Raw genomic sequence first — 21,926 nt, 5'->3', positions numbered from 1 at the left:
CGTTTACTGTACTAGTCATACACGTTGGTGCTTGGTTAAATTCAAGTGGTCATTCTTCTTGGACTGTATTCTAATTGCCTGATATACACAAATTCCCCCTCTCTAACAAGATTGTAAGATCATAGAAGGCAATTATAAAATACCCCATGTGCAGCACACTAAGATGCAGTCTAGTAAGAACGCAATGAATACTTCTTTATTTGACCTTTTCTTCTTAAGTAATTAATGAGACTATTGCTGCAAATACTACCACAGTTGTGAAACGTGCCACTATCAATGTGACCAGAAGTAGAAATGGAAAGGTTTTGAAAGGTTTTTTTTGACTGATATGTAAATACAGTCAAAATGCTTGTAATAAAATTTCATCATATCCCTGCACTTCAAAGAAGTTATATAAATAAAATAATAAGTAAATCATTAGTAAGAATTTAATACTTTCAGTACCCATCCTCATGGTAAGCATAGTATATAAATATGCTTAAAAATTAAAATACAAATATATTTATCTAAATCCAAATAATTTAGGATTTAATATTAACAAGATGAAAAGAATGGGCCCCAAATAATAGGTTTGGGATACGTAATGTTATAATAATATGCCTTAGAAAATCTCTAAATTTGATTATATAATATTTATTCAGCCTCCTTTCTTTTGAATCTTATTTCCAACCAGTCCTATATTTCCTGGGCATATCTCACATCATAATTTGTCTATTCAAATTTTGATATAATGTTCTCTCTTAGTTAATGGAAAATGTTCACAAAATAAGCAAGTTTGTATCATTTTAGGATATTGAAACAAAAACATGAAAAGATTGAGTGCTTGCTAGACAAACTCACTTAGCTGAGTAAATCAAATTTCTTTCAGTGAAATATTAAGAATTTTCCACATCACTGGCAAAGTTAAAACCATGAATCTTAAATCTATAAATGTCTAGAATTTATTGTATTCATGATCTTGCTATGCAGAGAAGGCTACCATCACTATAGAAACTTCAACTATTTTAAACATGAATCCTTTACCTAAGATGAAGTAAAAATACTATCTGAAGCTTTGCCTCCCAAGAAACAGCAAGGCAAATGAAAATATAGAGTCACTGGAAGCACTAATGAGCATTTGATTTACTCAATAACCTAGTCCCCTTGATTTCAAATCTAGTGACCTGTCTGTAAACATCAAAGATGTTCATCAGTCATCCTGAATCTCTTCTTTAACATGCATATGGGTACGTTTACTTAGTTTATTTTAAGTGAAGGCTCCCTTCCCTCAATTAGCAGCAGTTCCTTAAGAATAAAGTCTTTAATTTCTTTATTTAGTTATTCAAGTAGCCAATTCTATGCTTTAAAAGCAACAGATGCTTGCAAAATACAAATTGGAAAAAATATCATTATATTTAAATTCACTCACGGTAGATTTACAAAGTGGGAAATTTGGTAGAGGTCACTGAAGAAACTTTGCCCAAGTTAAACTTCATTTTAAATAGTAACTAATAATTACTACAGGCAGAGATATTCTGTTTGTTTATTTTGTTCATTCATGTATCTCTAGTGCCTCATGCATCGTAGGTACACTTATATTTGCTGAATGAATAAATGGACAATTTTCTTAAATTAATGGGGGACACTAATCATGTGATGTATATTACAAATACCATGTACTATAAATGTTTAAAAATCTATTATGTCAAAATCTTCATGCCTTTTCTTGACTCCATTAAACTTATTATCCATGGTAACAGGAAGTGGGAATAGTTTTGGTATTTTAAATTTACAAACACCTTCTACGCCTTCTAAACTTTTCCCACATTCTTCAGTGCAGAGTGGCTAACTTTATAGTATAAAGCTCAAAAGTTAGTCCCAAAGACCCTATAAGTGAAATGGTCAATCCTAAAAAGCAAAGAGTTTTATATATCTTCTATCTTAAGTCTAACTGCCAGCTAAACACCAAAGATGAATAATTTTTTAATCCTTTAGTCCAATTCTACTGAAGTTATTTATGAAAAACTTTTCCTTGTTTTACACTGCACCAACTACAAGAGGTATCAAAGAAATATGTTCTTGTACCAGGAGAATTCACAAGGATGATAGAAAATAAGACACAACAGCACAGACTCTATTGTGAAATTGTGGTCTAATGACTATAAAACTATGACTTAGTCTTTGGATTTTAAAAGTAAGTAATATTTTGATTACTAGTAACTATCTTGTTTGTTAACATGAAGTGCAGGACTCATGATTTTAAAACTCTAAATGCATTTTTATTTTTAATAGTCACTAGCTAATAATTACGGTACAAAATTAAAATTAAAACTTAAAGTTTACAATTGAGGTATAACAGATGAGTGTGAGCAGATCTTACCTGATATTTGCTAACTGTTCTCATCTACCACTGCTATACTCTTCAAAATTCAAAACTTTTATTTTATACTTTTAAAGAGAATATGTTAATTCAAGAAGCCATTGATAGAAATAGCTTTTAGCAGCACAGGACTTGTTATCCATAGAAATAAATGCTGTCAGTCATTCAAAAATTTTTGAGTATCTCTATATGTGAGGCATTGTTACAGGGACTGGGATAGAACAGTTAAGCAGAGAGACAAAGTCCTTCCTTTACAGGTTCTTTTCTATAACTTATATTCCAGTAAGGATGACAAAGATAAATAAGTAAACAAATAATTTAAGTGCTAATTAGTATAGGAGGATAAAAAGCAACTAGGACACTACTGAGGGGAACTGCCGCTAGATATGATAACAAAGTAAAGCATATCTAAGGAAATGGCACTGATACTGAAACTTCATTAAAAATACTCTGTGACTATGCGAGCGAGTGAGCCACTCAATGAATTTGTTGAAGAGTTTTTGTAGATAAAAGAGAAAACAAGTTTAGAGATCCCTGGAGGGAGGATGCTTAGCATCATCCAGTTATAGCAAGAAGCCCAGGGTGACTAGAAATATGGAATATAGGGAAAGAGTTGTGCAAGAAGGCACTAAGACAAGTGGAGGACAGATTTTGTAAGGCATTGTAGGCCATCTTAAGTGGTAAGGGGCAGTTTTGATTCTAAGTGCAATGGGAAGCAATTAGAGAGTTCTAAACAGAGAAGTAATACTATATGATTTAATACCACTTAATGTGTGTTTACTATTGCTAGGCAATTTGCTAAATGATTTACAAATATTATTTAATCATTATATCAATCCAATAAAGTCAATCTTACTATTCCCATTTTACAGAATAGAAAACTGAGGTAGAAGGGAATTATGGGACTCAAATTACAAAAATACCAAGTGCTGGGACAGATATTCTAACCTAAGTTCTCCATTATAGACCCTGGACTCACAACTGTCCTACCCTCCTAATGGCGTTAAGTTCCTCAGGACACAACAACACAGTTGAATAGGGCCAAAGGGGAAAGTGGTAATTTTCACACAGTTCACAGAAGAGAAATCAAATGTATAGCTAGAATAAAATATTCCTTGAAACTAAAGCTCTGGGATATTTTAGTTCTCATTACAAGTCATCAGTTTGGTTTAAATTAATTTTTATAAGCTTTCTTAAAGGTGTCAGCAATTGTTACTTTCTACGACTTTTTTTTTCTCCTTAAGGGCATAATAATTACCTCAAACATCTTTGAATCCTCTATATTCCCTAGCACACAGTGCCTTGCAGGAAGTGGGAGCTTTAGAGTACTTGTTGAACAAATGATACATTACAAAATTACAAAAAAATTCTTCTTCAGTACCTGGCACCATGGGAAACCTTAGACCTAACATCAGCTGATGCTGGTTCTCAGTGAAACCAGTTTTCAGGGAATTTATATTGAACTTGAAATTGTACTTTAAGAAATCTTCAAAGTGTCTTTAAAGGTTTTTCAAAATCTGGCCCTAGACATTTTTCACTTTAACCATTTTTAGATGTTTCCCTGATTTTTAAAACATCAGTTACCCAGTAGCTATATTAAAGCTCTTGCCTTTTGTTTGAATTAACTAGAAAATTTCACAGGACCATTGTCAGTTGGATAAATACATCACCTCCCCTGAAAATTTCCTACTCCCTTCTGAAATTCTCAGGAGGATTTGTAACAGTAACCCCTTTCCATTAAGTTCTGATCCTTCCGGGTAATTTCTTGTTTCTTTCAGGATAAAATGTATTGGCAACAGCTTTGATGTCTTTATGTTGTTTTAGCCTTTCTTCTTTAAGAAGCAGTTTTTGTTCATTCTTGGCTCTAAGGACATGCTTTATGTAACATCAGCATGAAAAGAATTAGAATGGAAATGTATATCCCTTTTTGGAACTGTGTCTATTTACTTAATATAAAAGATACAGCAGTTTTTCAAAAGCCTAGTGGAACAATGCTGTACTCTTCTCAATTTCACAGTAACAGCTGAGCTGTGACCAAACTCTTTGACAAGAATGAATATTAAGTCAGGAAAAGAAGATAGATAATATAGACTTTCCTTACTGAAATAAAAAATTAATGACAGATGTATTAAAAAATAAAAACTGATAAATAACTAAAACATGGCTTAAAAGATGAGATATAAATGATCGGAAAAAAATTTTGAAATGGTTTGATTCTCCAGTCTTTAAATGAATGACTTCATTTTCTCAATGGTAATGACACATACTTTCATGTCATCCATCGTTTTTTTTCCCTTTCCACACCAACCTCTCAGGAATTATAATCAACCAATATTTATGGAATATCTACTACGGGTCTAGAATTATGCTAGTCAAAATTATCCATAATGCAGAACTTCCCCTCAAAAGACATCTTGTTGTTGAAACAATAGTAACATAACAGAAGTGGTAAAAACAAAATGATTAAGGGCTAGATCATATGCCATGGTGAAAAGTGTAATAGGATTTCCAACACAGGAGATATCCATATGAACTGGAATAGTCTGGGGTAGAATTATGAAAGAAAACATTATATTGAACTAAATATTTAAATATAAAGAAAGACAAATTCACAATTTAACTCCTTAACTAGGCCTAGAGACCATATATAACCTGCTCCCTCCTACTTCTCAGTCCTTATCTCCCGGCACTCTCCCCTCTCCAGCCACAACTGCCTTTGTTATTCATTGGTGGACTCATACACATGGCTCAGGTCAATGTACACAAAAAGTTCAAAAAACGAGTCTGAACCCCCCTTAAGAACTACTATAAACAACATTTTATTGGTGTCCATAAAAACCCTGGATCATAAATTAAGTGTGATTAAAACCCAGACTAAGGGCAAAAATGTTTCACAGAGATTAAACAAAATATTAGAGAAAGCAGTCTCTTAGATCACTTGCTTTCAAATGATCATATTGGCACATTTTCAGATATACCTGACTCATATAAAAATATTCTGATTCAGAAAATCTGTAGCAACAAAAGCATAGAAAACATAAGCCAAATATTTGTGGAGGTTTGCAGCATGGCCTTTCCCCACATTTTTCAGTGTATTCACTGGCCTATCACAGCACCTTGAACTTATTAATTACTCAGTAAATATCTATTAAGTAAATTGATGCATAAATGAAGAAATGAATGAGTCATGTCATTTGCTTTTTAACTAGGCTGAGCTATGATAGCCTGGGAAAATGCCCTAGCCTTGTACACTCACACTCATATGGTTTTAATATGTATAACTACTATTTGCTAAAAGAGGTTCACAAATTGGGCCTTGTGGGATTTTTAATGTTCTCGATATTTCAAATACCCTATCACATTAACTTAGGTTTTAGGAAATGTACTATTGTTGTTCACTTCTGAGTCTCCACCTGACAAAATCTTATTCTTTAAAACCCAGCTCAAAAACAAAATTCTCGGTCTTCCCTGGTGGCGCAGTGGTTGGGAGTCCGCCTGCCAATGCAGGGGACGCCGGTTCGTGCCCCAGTCCGGGAGGATCCCACATGCCGCGGGGCGGCTGGGCCCGTGGGCCATGGCCGCTGGGCCTGCGCGTCCGGAGCCTGTGCTCCGCAGCGGCAGAGGCCGCGGCAGTGAGAGGCCCGCATACCACAAAAAGAACCCAAAAAAACCCCCCAAAACACAAAATTCTCTGTAAAATCTTATCTAGACCCAGCAATTCCCGTTTTAAACTTTATCCCAAGGAAATAATTGCTCACGTGTGTAGAGATGTACAAGGGTGTTCATCACAGCATTGTCTGTAAAAAGAAAAATAAACCTGAGTCAAAAAGAATTATAATGGTAAATAAATTGTGACTTATTCATTCATGACCACTGTAGAGTCAGCAAAAATAATGATTGATATCCTTCAGAAAAATAGTCACAAAATATTGGTAAGTAAAAAGAGTATGGGAAATATAATTATATTTTCAATGTAGATTTATATAAATGGAGGTCAGGAAAAATGAACGTTTTCCAACATCAAATCACATTGAAATGTTAAAAGTGATTAATTCTGAGTGGAGGGATTATATATGATTCATAAAGAATTGTTATCCATTTTTAAAATTTTCTATAATAAACATGTTTTACTTGTGTTACTTCAGAAAGGGACAAATAAAAAGAAAAGAACTGTTATTAATCCTTAGCTTATCATGTTTTCCCACTTGGATTTGACTTCTAAGAAGCACAGACTCAAATTTAAAGCCTGTCACTAGCAATATATCAGATCCTATGGCGTACAGTTTGTGTACTAACCTTATATCTGGCTTCATATTATCTTTAAACTTTGTTTTCATCCTGGTTCCTTCAACTCATTTTATCTTCTTATCTTTTTTATGCTTGTATAAGTGCTGTGGTTTCAAATATCATGGCACTTCATCAATAGTGTGGTTTAGGGAAGACTGGGTACCAGTTCCAACAGGGTACAATGAGGGCAGCATTTATCTCAGTGAATCCAACACAATTTATTCTAGTCTTCGGCCTCGTCAATTCATAAAACTGATTTTTATCAGTCCACTAAAAATGGATTTGTCTCTCCAGGACAAGTTCCCAGATATCAATGTAAAGTAGAATGGCAGTGTATTGATTCACAGTAAGAAATAAATCTGTCATTTATACCAAATGTTCATATTAATATGACCAGCTGACTCCCATCCTGTAGGAAAACTACAGAGGGAGCCAAATTATCAAAAGCTTGCTTGGTTGTCACGGAATCAGAAAAAGGAACACTTTTAATATTGAGGAATGGCTCTCAGTTAAGGTATCTTTAGGCATTCTTATACACTGTAAGAAAGAAATAGCCTTGCCAAGGATCTCAGAATTTTAGAGAAACAGTGAGCCATAGCGAAGTGGTTAAGAACATGTGCTTTTGAGAAAGGCAAAGTGATTTCAGATCCTATTTTGACCATGTTCTCTCAATGTGAACTTGCACTCTAAGCCTCAGTTTTCTGAAAATTATGTTTTTAGGTAACAACTGAGTTGGCTTTAATTTAAAACACTTTAAGCTGAGGATTTGCTATACCAAGTGTAATTGTTTTAGTAGGAAGTATTAACTAATTAGGCTGTAAAAATAAAATGGTTATTTTTGAAATAACTGAAATCTGTCATATCTCTGTATTCCAACTAGATACTGGGCTCTCTTAGTGACATCTCAAATAACTTTCAGTCTCTTTTAGTTATTTAAACAGTCTCATTTTCATATTAAGATTTAATCCTTTCATTTTGAAGTTTCAAACACATAGGTATTTGAAGGCTTTCTGTATACCCATAATAATATACTGGTGATTCCAGAACAGATACTAAAAATGTGATCTATATACTGGTGTTTATCTGATAACTGATTGTAACCACACTGTAATAGGATAAGGAGTTTGTACCAGAATGAAAGCCAATTTCATTACTAAGCACAGTTTGTAGTTTGAATAAAAAAAAAAGAGACAAATCCAAAATTACAGTTAGAATTTCCATACACTTCTCTCAGTAATTAAGAGAATAAGTAGAAAACCAGTAAAAATGTAGAACACTTTAAAATACTATGATACAAATTGACCTAATTGGTGTTTACAGGGCATGCCACTCAACAAAAGCAAAATGAAAATTCCTCCAAGTATGCATGGATAATATTTTGAACTGGATGATAATTAAGACATAATAATTAAAATGTATAGGATGCAACTAAGATTGTGTTTAGAGAAGAATTTATAGCTATAATTGCTTATGTTAGTAAAAAATAAAGATCTAAAAGCTTTAATCTCCTACTTTAAAAAATCTTTAAAGAGAAAAGCAAATCAAAAGTAAGTAGAAGGAGGAAAATAATCAAAATAAGAGAAGAAATTAGTTAAACAGAAAAAAAATAGAGAAAAAATATCCCAAAACTTCTTCTTTGAAAATAATCAAGAGATATAAAACTCTAGTTAGAATAAGAAAAAACGAGAAGACACGAATTTTCAATGTCAATTTTAAAAAGACAGCAAATCACTAGTCAACCTACAGACTGACAAAAGATAATCGGGATATTATGAATAGCTTTGTACCAATAAATTCAACAGTTTAGATAAAATGGGTATCACTAAAGATGCAGCCAATATTAAAAGAAAAGACAAATTTATGAACAACTTCATGGCAATAGTTTCAAAAACCTACATGAAATAGGAAAATTTCATGAAAGGCACAAGTCACCAAAACTAACACAGGACATCCAGATGGCTTACCTGGTGAATTCTCACAAGCATTTAAAGAAGAATAATAATACAATTTTATAGCAACTTTTCCAAAATTTCAAAGAAGGGGAAAATTCCCAACTAATTTTATGAAGACAATGTTACCCTGAAACCAAAGCCAGACAAAGACATCATAAGAGAGAAAACTGTAGAGAAACACCCCCAATATAGATGCAAATACAGACATAAGAGTCCTTAAAATATTAACAAATCAAATTCAACAATATATAAAAAGAATAATACATTGCCAGTTGGGGTTTATTCCAAGAAATAAAGGCTACCTCAACCTTTGAAAATCAATCAATATAATTCACTCTATCAACATACTGAAAAAGAATTGCATGATCATCTAATAGATACAAAAAAGTCATACAACAAATTATAATAAGCATTCATTATAAAAATTCTAGAAAACTAGTAATAAATGGAAAATTCCACAACCTGATAAAGAGCATTTACAAGAAAACCTACAGCTAACATTATACTTAATATGAAATACTGAATTTTTTCCCCTAAAATTAGGAAGAAAGCAAGAGTGTCTACTCTCATCACTACTATTCATGATGTGCTCAAAGTACTAACCAGTGTAATTTAGTAAGGTAAAGACAAGGCAAACTGATTAGAAAGAAAGAGGTAAAGTTCTGTTTATTTGCAAACAAAATGATGGTGCATGTAGAAAACCGTATGGAACAAAAAGTTACTAGAACCAATAACCGTGTTTGGCAAGCTCACAGGAAATAAGGTGATCTTGAGAAATGAAACATTTTTCCACAAAAAGACTTGTATATAAATGTTCTTAGCAGCTTTATTTATAATTACCAAAAACTAGCAACAATTCAAATTTCTATCAAGAGTTGAATGGATAAACAAAATGCAGTATATCCACACATTAACATATAACATAAAAAGCATATAACATATCAAGCAAACTGTGGACACATTCAACAACATTATGCAGAGAAAAAAAAATCTAGGCACAAAAGTATACATACATTATAATTCCATTTTTATTAAATGCTATAAAAGACAAATCTAATCTATCGTGACAGAATGCTGATCAGTGTTTTCTTGAGGCTGGAGTAGAGACTGACCAAGAAGATATTCACCTGGAAGAAATTCACCTTTCATGCATTAAGAAAATTGATTTCAATTTGAAAACAGTCCCCAAAAAGTAACTCCAGGCCCACGTGGCTTACCTGGTAAATTTTATTCAGCAACAAACAGAAATGAACTACTAATACATGCAGCAACAGGGATGAATCTCAAGGATATTTTGCTAAGTGAAAAAAGCCAGCAATAAAGGCTACATATTGATTCCACTTATATGAAATGTTTATAAAAGGATAATTTACAGAGACAGAAAGCAGAACAACAATGAAACCAGAGTTCACCTGCATGAGGGAACTTTTGGGACTGATCAAATTGCTCTAAAAGTGGATTGTGGTGATGGCTGCAGAACTTATAAATTCACTAGAATTCACTGAATTGTATACTTATAATAGATGACTTTTATAGTGTGAAAATTAAAGCTAAAAAAATTATGGGAACAAAAATGATTAAAAGTAAAATCTTAGGGAAAAATAACTATATACCAGGAAAATACTATACCAAAAGAAATCTCAGATCACAGTATTAATATCTAAACAAACACAGTATGTGTAAATAATGGTTTTTCTATAATTTTCAAAAAAGTATCAAAACTTTGATACACTGTATTGAAACACTATTTTAGAATATATTACATCTCCTGTATGATTATTATTATTATTTTCTGCGGTATGCGGGCCTCTCACTGTTGTGGCCTCTCCCGTTGCAGAGCACAGGCTCTGGACGCGCAGGCTCAGCGGCCATGGCTCATGGTCCCAGCCACTCCGCGGCATGTGGGATCTTCCCGGAGCGGGGCACGAACCCGTGTCCCCTGAATTGGTAGGCGGACTCTCAACCACTGCGCCACCAGGGAAGCCCTGTATGATCATTATTTATTGAAACTACTCGTAAAATATTGGTGCTAAGCTCCAGTCATTTCCCTAATTTTATTCCTATTTTCCTCTATCACAGTTCTTCCTCATTAGTTTTCACAAAGTCAAATGATAAATAGTTCTAGCACTTTTGTTTTGGAAGCGGGAAACTAAAGCTCAGAGAAGTGGAACAAATTTCCAAACATGACTCTAGTGGGTTTCTTAATTAAGAATATCAAACCCAATATCCCTTAGTACATTGCCTTTCTGCTGCTGAATTAGGTACATTTTCATTTCAGATACAAATACAAACATTTATTGCCCATCCTCTCCTTACCAGTAAAAAAAAACCAGAATATACCCTCATATACAAAATGAAAATTAAATCATAATCTATTCTGATAGCTATGTTACCTTCAGTTTTTCTGGGCTCTGTGTGTGTGTGTGTGTGTGTGTGTGTGTGTGTGTGTGTTATTTTAAAGTTGTAAACAACCACTCTTGGATGTCATAGTAGATAACCAAATGCATCCTTGTCCAGGTCTATAAACGTTAGATGACACCAAGGGGAACCAACCTGCCTAAGATAACAATTCAGTAGGGCAGCATTTTCTGTCAAGTCATAATTATGAATATTTTTATGATCCTGTTTGAGACTTCAGCACCTCTCCTAATCGGTCTCAAAAGTTATCCATGGGACCTGAACAAAGCAGCAGAGGAAACAATATGAACACTTTATGATGGTTGCTTTCTTCCAGAATGCATAATTAAAGTTAACCTTCCCACTCTCCAGTCAATTGAAAGATGGTCAGAAAGAGAGATAACCACTGACAGCGGTGGATTCATACAAGTTATATAATTATCCATGGATTTTGTGGGGAAAGGATTTTAGTTTATGTATGGCATAAGAAAAAAAATAATCTGATTTACCTTCCTGATATCCTAGAAAAGCAGCACTAGATCTTACATTAGAGAGAGAGAGAGAAGTAACAGAGAAGGAAACAGATCTTGTAACTTTTATTATTCCCTTGGTCTTGATACTTGCACTAAAATAAAGTATCTTCTTGCACAGAATAAACTCCTTAACAAAAAGGAGGGGAGGGCTTCCCTGGTGGCGCAGTGGTTAAGAGACCACCAGCCTATGCAGGGGACACGGGTTCGTGCCCCGGTCCGAGAAGATCCCACGTGCTGCGGTACGGCTGGGCCCGTGAGCCATGGCCGCTGAGCCTGCGCGTCCAGAACCTGTGCTCCGCAACGGGAGAGGCCACAGCAGTGAGAGGCCCGCGTACGGCAAAAAAAAAAAAAAAAAAAAAAAAAAGGAGGGGAAAGGCAATGGAAAGCTTCTATGAATAATCAATAGCTGCTATAGGGCTTCCCTGGTGGCACAGTGGTTGAGAGTCCGCCTGCCGATGCAGGGAACACGGGTTCGTGCCCCGGTCTGGGAGGATCCCACATGCCGCGGAGCAGCTGGGCCCGTGAGCCATGGCCACTAAGCCTGCGCATCCAGAGCCTATGCTCCGCAATGGGAGAGGCCACAACAGTGACAAGCCTGCATACAGCAAAAAAAAAAAAAAAAGAAGCTGCTATAAATACTTGAATCACTATGGTTTTAGTGAAGTTTTTTCCTTTTGTGAAAAGTAAATAACATTGGTATGGATTGCATACAGCAAAATGTAGAATTAGGGAGAAATTCTCAAAGGATTAAAATTATATGCATTTATAGGAATATATATAAAAGTAGATTCTGACTGAATCTAAGTCTATCAAAGTAATAAATACTGGGGGAAGGGGCTAAATTTTCATTTAATCCTGCTTTACTCCTGTACAAATGTATACATTGACCTGGGTCACCATAAACTGAGATGAAAGAAATGAACTCATAACCTCACTAGGTCAGACAGGTATCTTGGCTGAGTGAGCATCAAGAAAGAAAAGCTGTGTAAAAAAGCATTTTCTCTATAAGCAAACCTATATAAATCACCTTTCATGAAACTACCCAGAATATCATGGAGAGAAAATACTTTAGGTGAAGGCCTTCCTCAGAAAATGATACTTAGAAACACTGAATAACTTATGAAGACAACTTTTCCTTCCCTCACCAAAATAACTGAAATTGTATCAAGGAGCTGTGAGAGGTTAAGCATGATCATGTCACAAAATATCTTGGTTGCCCAGCATGGTTCACAGAGCTCCAGAAAGGGACAGTCCAGATCTGAAAATAAAAGAGGAAAGAAAAACTACCAACATCGCATTTTCTCAGAGTAGTGGGCCTCTCTTAAAACTATTGTGGCAAATTAAGAGAGTACTATATAATTTGACGGGAGGCTTAGCATAAAATAAATAATTTGCCCCATGAGGTACCATTGCCTTAATGGGGTAAAAATTCATTAGTAACATTATTAACATCTTGGCCACCATAAGATATGTTAAGAGAATGTGAGAATCTATGTGTCATACTAACAAAAATCTCCTCATCTCAATTTTTCAGATACCACTAGATTAGTTTTCACAGTCATAATTTCTAGACAAGAAAAGAATGTCCAACCGGACATTTTGAAAAACACAACAGCTTCAGTATGGCTTATTATTATAGTCACATCCCTAGTCCATGTCAAACTCTGCACCAAACCAGCCAAAGCCAGTAAGTTCCTAGTGCAATTCCAGTATTGTTGATCAAGGACAAGTGCCTAATAGTTTTCATTCCAGGACATCTTTTTATCAACAGCTTTATATACACAGAAAATACTAACTGAAATTTACACACTGAAAGTTCAAACATAACTGTGAATAAGAATTATCTAAACAGAATTCATCAACTCTCCCTATAATCAAGGCCCTTTCCCAGCCTTCCAATTACCATCTGCAGCAGACTCCCTTCTCCTCCAGCTTGATTGCCCTTCATAGTTAATCAAACACCTGTCTATTAAACCTCTGAAAGTAACTGTGGTCTGTGAATGACCTGCATCTGAATCATCTTGAGTCCTTGTTTAGGTATATATTGCTGTGCCCCACTCCAGACCTATCAAATCTGAACATGTGAAATCCCTGGAATTTGCATTTTAGAACACTCTTCTAGTACTCATCTATACTCCAGAGTTTCAAAATAATCCATCTGAATCTTGCTTTTAAGTTCCCCCTGCTCTTCTCTAGTATGGATTCTTTTTTTTTTTAACATCTTTATTGGAGTATAATTGCTTTATAATATTGTGTTAGTTTCTGCTGTATAACAAAGTGAATCAGCTATATGTATATATATATATATATCCCCATATACCCTCCCTCTTGCGTCTCCCTCTCACCCTCCCTATCCCACCCCTCTAAGTGGTCACAAAGCACAGAGCTGATCTCCCTGTGTGATGCAGCTGCTTCCCACTAGCTATCTATTTTACATTTAGTAGTGTATATATGTCAATGCTACTCTCTCACTTTGTCGAGGCTTACACTTCCCCATTTGTTTATTTTTGTTTTTATTTCCATTTCTCTAGGAGATGGGTCAAAGAGGATCTTGCTGTGATTTATGTCATAGAGTGTTCTGCCTATGTTTTCCTCTAAGAGTTTTATAGTGTCTGGACTTACATTTAGGTCTTTAATCCATTTTGAGTTTATTTTTGTGTATGGTGTTAGGGAGAGTTCTAATTTCATTGCTTTACATGGAGCTGTCCAGTTTTCCCAGCACCACTTATTGAAGAGGCTGTCTTTTATCCATGGTATATTCTTGCCTCCTTTATCAAAGATAAGGTGACCATATGTACGTGGGTTTATCTCTGGGCTTTCTATCCTGTTCCATTGATCTATATTTCTGTTTTTGTGCCAGTACCATACTGTCTTGATTACTGTAGCTTTGTAGCATAGTCTGAAGTCAGGGAGCCTGATTCCTCCAGCTCTGTTTTTCTTTCTCAAGGTTGCTTTGGCTGATCAGATTAAGGACAACCTTATTTCCTGCATGTCCTCCTCTTTTCCATCTCCACTTATCATCCACCTAATGCTCTCCCTAGTCTTCCAAAATCTGATACTTCTTCCAAGAAGGAAATTCAGAATCACCTTCTTTAAAGTGGTAGGGAATATACTTAAATGCCATGAGTTACTAGACAGATTTTAAAAATCCTAGTAGTACCACTCACTACTGTGATTTAGAACAAATTTATTTGATAAATGTGAAATAATATACCAGATAACTGGAACTTTACAGGAACTCAATAAAGACTTATTTATTTTTCTCCACTCTATCATTTATTGTGTAGTGTGGTAGTTATGGTCTTTGTCTGCATTATTTTCCTGTGTAAACTATTTCTGCTGGAAGTAGGCTCTCATTTTTATGTGAAACACATCCCATGTTGTCCAGATGGAGCTGACCTCTTCCTATCATCATGACCACTGGGATAGCCAGCAATTTAGAGTACTCCATCTACTCCACTGCCACCTCCAACACACACACTCACACCGCAAAGCAAACTGCAGCAACTGGCTCAGGGATGGGCATTTTCCCTAAGTCAGTCAGATCAATCCCTGGAAATTTTGTTGAACCCTAAAGAAGTGGACACTAATCATGGGAATTGCTGGCTGTGCCATTAAGGTAAGCCTAGCGAGACTAGTGGTCAGTTTTGCTACCATTTAAGAAAAATTTTCCCTCAAATTAAAACAACTATGAGTAAAATGAGGCTCAAGTGGGGAAAGATGATGTCCTGATAGCATCACTTTAATCCCTGAATCCATTATGCCTGAGATCCAACTGTAAACTTTTCATTTATAAGCATCAATGAATTTCTTTTGGGTTAACATAGTTTCCACTATTTTTCTGTCACTTTTATATAAGAGAGCCCTGACTAATCCAGAAATATCAGGAAGTAGAATGTTGCAAGTGATAAAATTTAAAATGTAAAGGGATTAAGTTAACACAGGTGAGGACAGGGGAGGTGAAGACAGCACCTGAATGAGACATTAACTTTCTTCTCTTTGCTTTGGGAATGAGTGCATTATTGATTTTAAGTCTAATACTCCCATTGTCATGCAGTGGCATTTTGAAATGATGCATATGGGAAGAAAGTTTGTTATTGAGTAGTCAAGAAATAAATGGTAGTCGACCGTAGTAACCATAGTTTTTGTCTGTTCACTCTGCTTTTTCTCATCCTCTTCTTGTAATACAGCCTTTTTCATGGAAATCTAAGTTTATGACCCCTTACATCCCATCTTCACTTTCCAAAGGGATAACTACATGATCCAAGATGAGCCAATCGAGCACCCTAATACTGGGCGACAAGGATATTCAGGGATGGCACATGATCTAGTTCAGAACAATTACAACCTTTCTTGGGACTCTAGCTGCAAGTATCAGAAAAGTGGCATATTCTTTTGATGGGAACTGCTAGCTATAAAGATAATTGAGTTTATAATTTCATCCAATAGCCAACTCTACCACAGATTAGGAAGACATTGCCTGAGATTAAAGCCAACACAGAAGAAAGAAGAGATGATGAATGGGGAGAGAATAAGTGACCTAATGGCATCCATTTAACCAAAAGATAGCTCTATTCCCTATACTTCTCAGTTATGTGGACCAATAAATCCATTCTATGTAATCTCATTAAGCTAAGGTTTCTGTCATCTGCAACTAAGTATCCTGAGTAACACATTTGGTCAGTGCTTACATATCACCTTACAAATGTTTTCTAGTTTTTTCATACATACATTCCTTCTGACTAAACAGTAATACCTTTGAGGCAAAGATGTGTCATTGATCTCTTTTTTAATTCCTATAGTTGCAATAGAAACTACAATTCATTAGATGGAAATTTGAGGGAACAGTCAACAAATTAATTCATAAGTATAATAAAAATCCACAATCATCTATTTCTTTCAGTTTTATGGCCATATCTAATTACTCTTCTCTGAAAGTATTTAAGGGTGCACGATCCCAGTCAAAATATCATACAAAAAACTAAATAGATCTGTCTTCCGTTCTCTTATGTAGCTTTTCAGAGGTTTTCAGCTTCTGTGTTAAAAGCTCATTTCAAATAGCACAATTCTTGACACATGCGAAGTGTTTCAAACTCACAAAATAACTAAACTAGCCAGCAGTAATTATAGCACAATCTCCAGTGTCACATGACAACATTTTTCCATATTTTTAAAAGCATGTATTCCACCAGCAGTATTTATAGTTCACCTCTCATACCTGTGTCATGATTTGAGAAGAATTTACTCCTGTGACTCTGCTCTCCTATATACTCTTGGTTTAATAATTATTATTAATAACAAAAGGTGCAATGCTAAATATTTGTGAACCTAGTGAGGGCAAAATATTCCAATTTAATTTCCCAAACCATTTACTGATGAACATACCACATTAAGGCAGAATGACTTAAGAAGACCTAGAATCTGCCCAATGCCTCTTTTTTCCCTTTTTTACCTATTTAATTGAATCAAAACAATAGTTTTATGATACAGGCTCCTATAAGCAAGGATATAATTAGAACAATGAAAAATTCCTATTTTTTCTTCATATAGAAACTAAAGAATAAAAGACCTTCCAGGTTGGATATTGTACCAGTCAGGTCCCCAAGCAGGAAACAGAATTTACCTCCAGGTGATTCAAATAAAGAGACTTTGGTAACGGGACTCCTTAAGAAGGTGAGAAATGTGAGCAGAGTTAAGAGAATAAACAAGGAATGGAGAGGTGCTCAGAGTCCAACTTAATGGAAAGTCATCACTACCACTAGGACTGAAGGGACTGAAAGAAGAGCATCACCGGAACCCATGGAGAGCTAGAACTGTAGAGGAGGGGCCACCTGAGGAGGCAGTGGTGGAGAAACAACAATTGCCAGAGATGGTGAGGGAGGGAGGAGGGGAGAAATATCCTAGTCTCTCTCCCTCTGCTCTTTAGTGTCCTGCCAATGCCTCTCATTGGTGAAATACAGTTGGAAGCATCCAACAAGGAAACCCCGGAAGGGAAGCAGTACACACAGAGGTCATTCTTGGTGGGGCACAGAGATGGGCAGAAAAATGTAAAATGGATCAAGGGTGTGGGAACAGACAAAGAGAGAATAACCAGATATTGAGTGTAGTCTTGACCTACTGGAATATCCAAGGAGAAAGAGTTGTGTTCAAATTTTTCCCACTAAGTTTCACCTCACTGCACCCTTTTCCATCATAGGAAGATGACTAGATGTGTTAGAAAGGAGATGGAGCCTTTCAGAGAACTACAACTCTGGAGATGATAAATTTTTTGTGGAAAACCTCTAGCTCAGGCTGGCATTGGGATGTTACCTCCCATTCATGGGATGCAACAGAGTCCCAATAAAATCTCTTAAAACTCTTCCAAAGAGAATTCATTTGTTACCACAGGACCTTAGCAGTCAGGATTGAGGGCCGGGCTGTGGCAGCTTGTGGGGTAAGTTTCACATGTTTCAGTGGCCATGTTATACTTCTTTGGTTGTTGCTTGTCTCTTTCAGCCTTTCTTTCCTGCTCAATTACAGCCAGTTGTGCCGTTCACTCTCCACACTGTATCACAAGGCTCATCTCACTTGTCTCACCCAAGTTCCATCTGTCAGATATTGCCACAATAGATTTTACTCCTCATTGTTCCAAAAATTTAATTTTACCTATTGATTGATATTTGACAATATTAGTGCTCCCTTTTCATTTCAATTGTATGAGAAGATTGGAAAATTTGACTCCTGTGTGTTTTTATGCAACTTCCTTTCCCTTCTCACTTATATTTGCAAAGACAATTCTGACTTCTGATTTTTAATATTTTAATCTCTCAAAGTTTGCTACTTTGCTTTATGTCTTAGACTACTTTGTAAGGTAGAATATTTGCCTTCTTTAAATCAATGCAGTGGCTATTTACCTCCCCTCTTTCTTGATAAAATAAAACAGACTCTATCCTAAGGTGAAAACTTTGGACAGAGCATTTGTATTAGGGAACTGACTAAGAACTCCAAGGCTAAACAGTCTGTGCCCAGGAATCTTTAGGGATTTTTTACTCAGTGCAATTCATTAAACATTTACTCAACACTATTTAACAGACACAGAATGCTGCCCTTAAACCAGATATGCTTCTGAAGAGGGTACAAGTGATCCACAGTGCAATAATAGTGAGGGATGATGGTTACTTGAAGTGTAGAAGTAAAAAGGACATTAGCCAGTAGGTTGCTAGAGAAATGGCTGAAGGAAAAAGGGGGAAAGGGGAAAAGCTTAGACAATGAAATTTCTTTCTTTTCTATGGAATTTTCCTTAAACTCCAACATTGTCCTCACTTCCTGGATTACATTGTCTTGGCATCTTGATTTTCTCTTCAGATCATATCCCTGGGCCTACTAGAGCAAACAAAATAATTCTTCTGATATAACAAGGCAGACAAAAAATGTGATGAAATAGGGAGGACAGACACTAAGATGTGAAATAGCAATGCCGGTGGCTCAAAGGTCTACAAATTGCTTCCCAGAGTTTGCATCACAGCAATTTTCACTCACTTTGAAGGTTTCTCAAGGGCAAAGAATGTTTTCCTCTCCTAGCAAACAATTCCACTTGCAGCAGGAATAAGGCATACTGGGTATACCCAGACACCAAAGCTAATAAGGCAAACCTGATAAGAGGAGGTTTGGAATTGAATCTCTTCCAAATGACCTTGTTCTCTACACTGGGGAAGAAACACTTAGTGAATTAGTCACACATTAGCCGACTATGCATGCAGAACTCATCAGTGAAGAAAAGGTGGCTTTAAATGAAAGTCGGAAAACTGAGATTAAAAAAGAAACATTGACAAAGGTTCTGGATTCTTTCCTCAATCATTTCAACATTATTACAGAAAATGTTTGACTTGCTCTTGCCTGTTTCATTTCAAACTTTAGGAGCCCAGTTCTATAAAAAAAGGATAATAAGGACAGCTACCAGTTAATGCCACTGAAGCACTGTGAGGATTTTATTGAAAGACAATTCTAAAGTGAACATTACTGTTATTTGGACCCTGGCCCATGTCACTCTCTAACATTATCCATAGAGAACTCCCTCATAAAGATGATCATGTTAAAGCAGACAAGGCCCTACTTCAGCAAACATGGAAAAGGAAAGTTGGCCAAGTTTAACTCATGCTGGGAAATAGAGCTATGGCAAAGTGAAAATGGTCAGATCACTAGAAATATGCCACACATATTTCTGTCATAGTACCCCTACTAGCAAAACAGAATAAAACAGAAAACCCAAAATTAGATCAATTTGGCTTAAGGATATAAAGCATAGATTCAGAATCCTTTTTATTTTAGAGATCATATATTAGACCACTACCAAATAACATAGTTTAAAAGTTTTTCTTCTTCTTCATATAAAATAACACATACACAGGAACATACTTAGCATGGACTCACTACTTTTGCTACAAAGGAGTTGATAATGGCATTTCTTGAAAAAGAATATGATAATCTATGGTATAATACTGCCTGCTACACATGGCCAAAACCATAAGAAAATATTTTCAGATTCACTATTAACCAATGAAATGCAAACGAACACATCCATTAGATGCTATTTTCACCCAATAGATTAGGAAACATTTAAAAGATCAGTAAATCCAGTTGTTGGTGAGGGTATGCATAAAAAAGTCTTCTCATCCCTGTACCTACCTGTGGGAGGGACAAAGGGAAACGGAAAATGAAATACATGACCAAACCCTTAAAAATATGTGCATTCTTCCTCAAGAATTTCATTTCTAAAAATTTATCTAAAGGAAATGATCATTCACATTTCCAGATGTCCAATGTTATAAGATTTTTATAATACAAAAATCAGAAACAACATAAATGCCCAATGTGAAAATATGGGCTTCTTTTTATTCTTAGTATTTATTTTTGCAACAAACATGTTATTCTCCTATCCAGAAAAAAATAGATATTGATTTCTTTGAGAAAGTATGATGGAAATATAGAGCTAATGCAAAAATTACAACAAAAGAAAGTAGAAGGAAGGAAGGAAGGGAGCAAAGAAAAACAAAAACAAAAAGCATCCTGCATGAGTTCTTCCTCAAATCTTAGATTTGTTACCAGGGCATAATATTTATAAATGTGCCTTCAAAAATATGTAGTCCTTCTTCATTTAGAATCATGTGGTATTGGGTCACATGAACCAAGAAGCTCGTACTACAGCAGAGGGAGACTTAAGAGACTTAGGTTACAAGATACAGAACCTGGGTCTCCCAACCCTCACTGAATGATCTGTTCACTCTATACCATACAGACTCTTTCACCATACTCCTGTCCTACCCTCCAGCTCCTATTCTCTCTAATTCATTTCACCTATCATCTATCTAGCTATCATCAAAATACCTACTTATCTACCTACTACTATCCACTGGGCTTTTTACCTATATTCCAAACTGTGCACCTTTCCTATCCATCTTCATTCTCTCCCAGTCCTCTCCCATCCTCCCCTGCAACCCCCACAAGTAAGACTTTAAAGTTTTGGTGAAATGGAATTGTACATCTTAAAAAATTGTAAGCACAATATGAAGCCATTGCAGATATCCGATGGGGGACTGTCATGATAAAAATTAGTATGTGAGCAGTATGTGGGCTGGAATGAGGACAGGAATAGGAGAGACCAAAAGATCTGTACTGCAATTGATTAAGCACAAGGTAATATGAAGAATGTATGATGTCCGAGAGTTGAAAGTCTGTATGTGGCTCACATATTTCAGGATATGAAGAGTGCCACAGGGGTTACACACATACATCAGGAGATGAGCATTGTCATGTGGGTTGTATCAATTGTCCACCCCATTGGCATTCTGCCTCTAACAAAGTAGCAATACAAAATAACCACTTTCTTGTGTTTGCTAAGTACCAGAGCACGTAGCTAGACATTTTACTTTTTCATCTCTAATCTTTACAACAAGCTAAAATGCTAGATATATTATCTCCAATTTACAGAGAAAGCAGCCTAAACTACTAGAAATTAAGCTATTTGCTCAAGATCACACATCTAGCAAATGGCAAAGTTGGATTAAATTCCTGGCTTAAACCCAAAGTCTTTCTATTGTGCCACATTTCCTTCCCATGACCTAGTCCAAAGGCTTAGAGATATTTATCTCCTTACTTCCTCTGACAATCTACCTTTGATGAATTAATTTAACAAGTCAAACGATTTTTTATTTTATATTTTCATTAATGTATTCATGTTAAAGACATATTTGAGCACATACTATGCCCATGAGCCTCAGGGTATGCAAATTCATTTTCTAATGGTAAAAATTCCCACAGGGCACGGTCAGTTCTGCCTACATAGTAAGAATGAAATGACACGTGTTGGTCGGCTGAGTACCACCTCCTTGTATTTATCTTAAAATCACCTATTCAAAGTGA

The sequence above is a fragment of the Delphinapterus leucas genome, chromosome 2 (assembly GCF_059928025.1).
Source record: "Delphinapterus leucas isolate spDelLeu-1000000601 "Yukka" chromosome 2, BTC_Dleu_Yukka2, whole genome shotgun sequence".
Lineage (NCBI taxonomy): Eukaryota > Metazoa > Chordata > Mammalia > Artiodactyla > Monodontidae > Delphinapterus > Delphinapterus leucas.
This window is presented reverse-complemented; position numbering follows the sequence as displayed.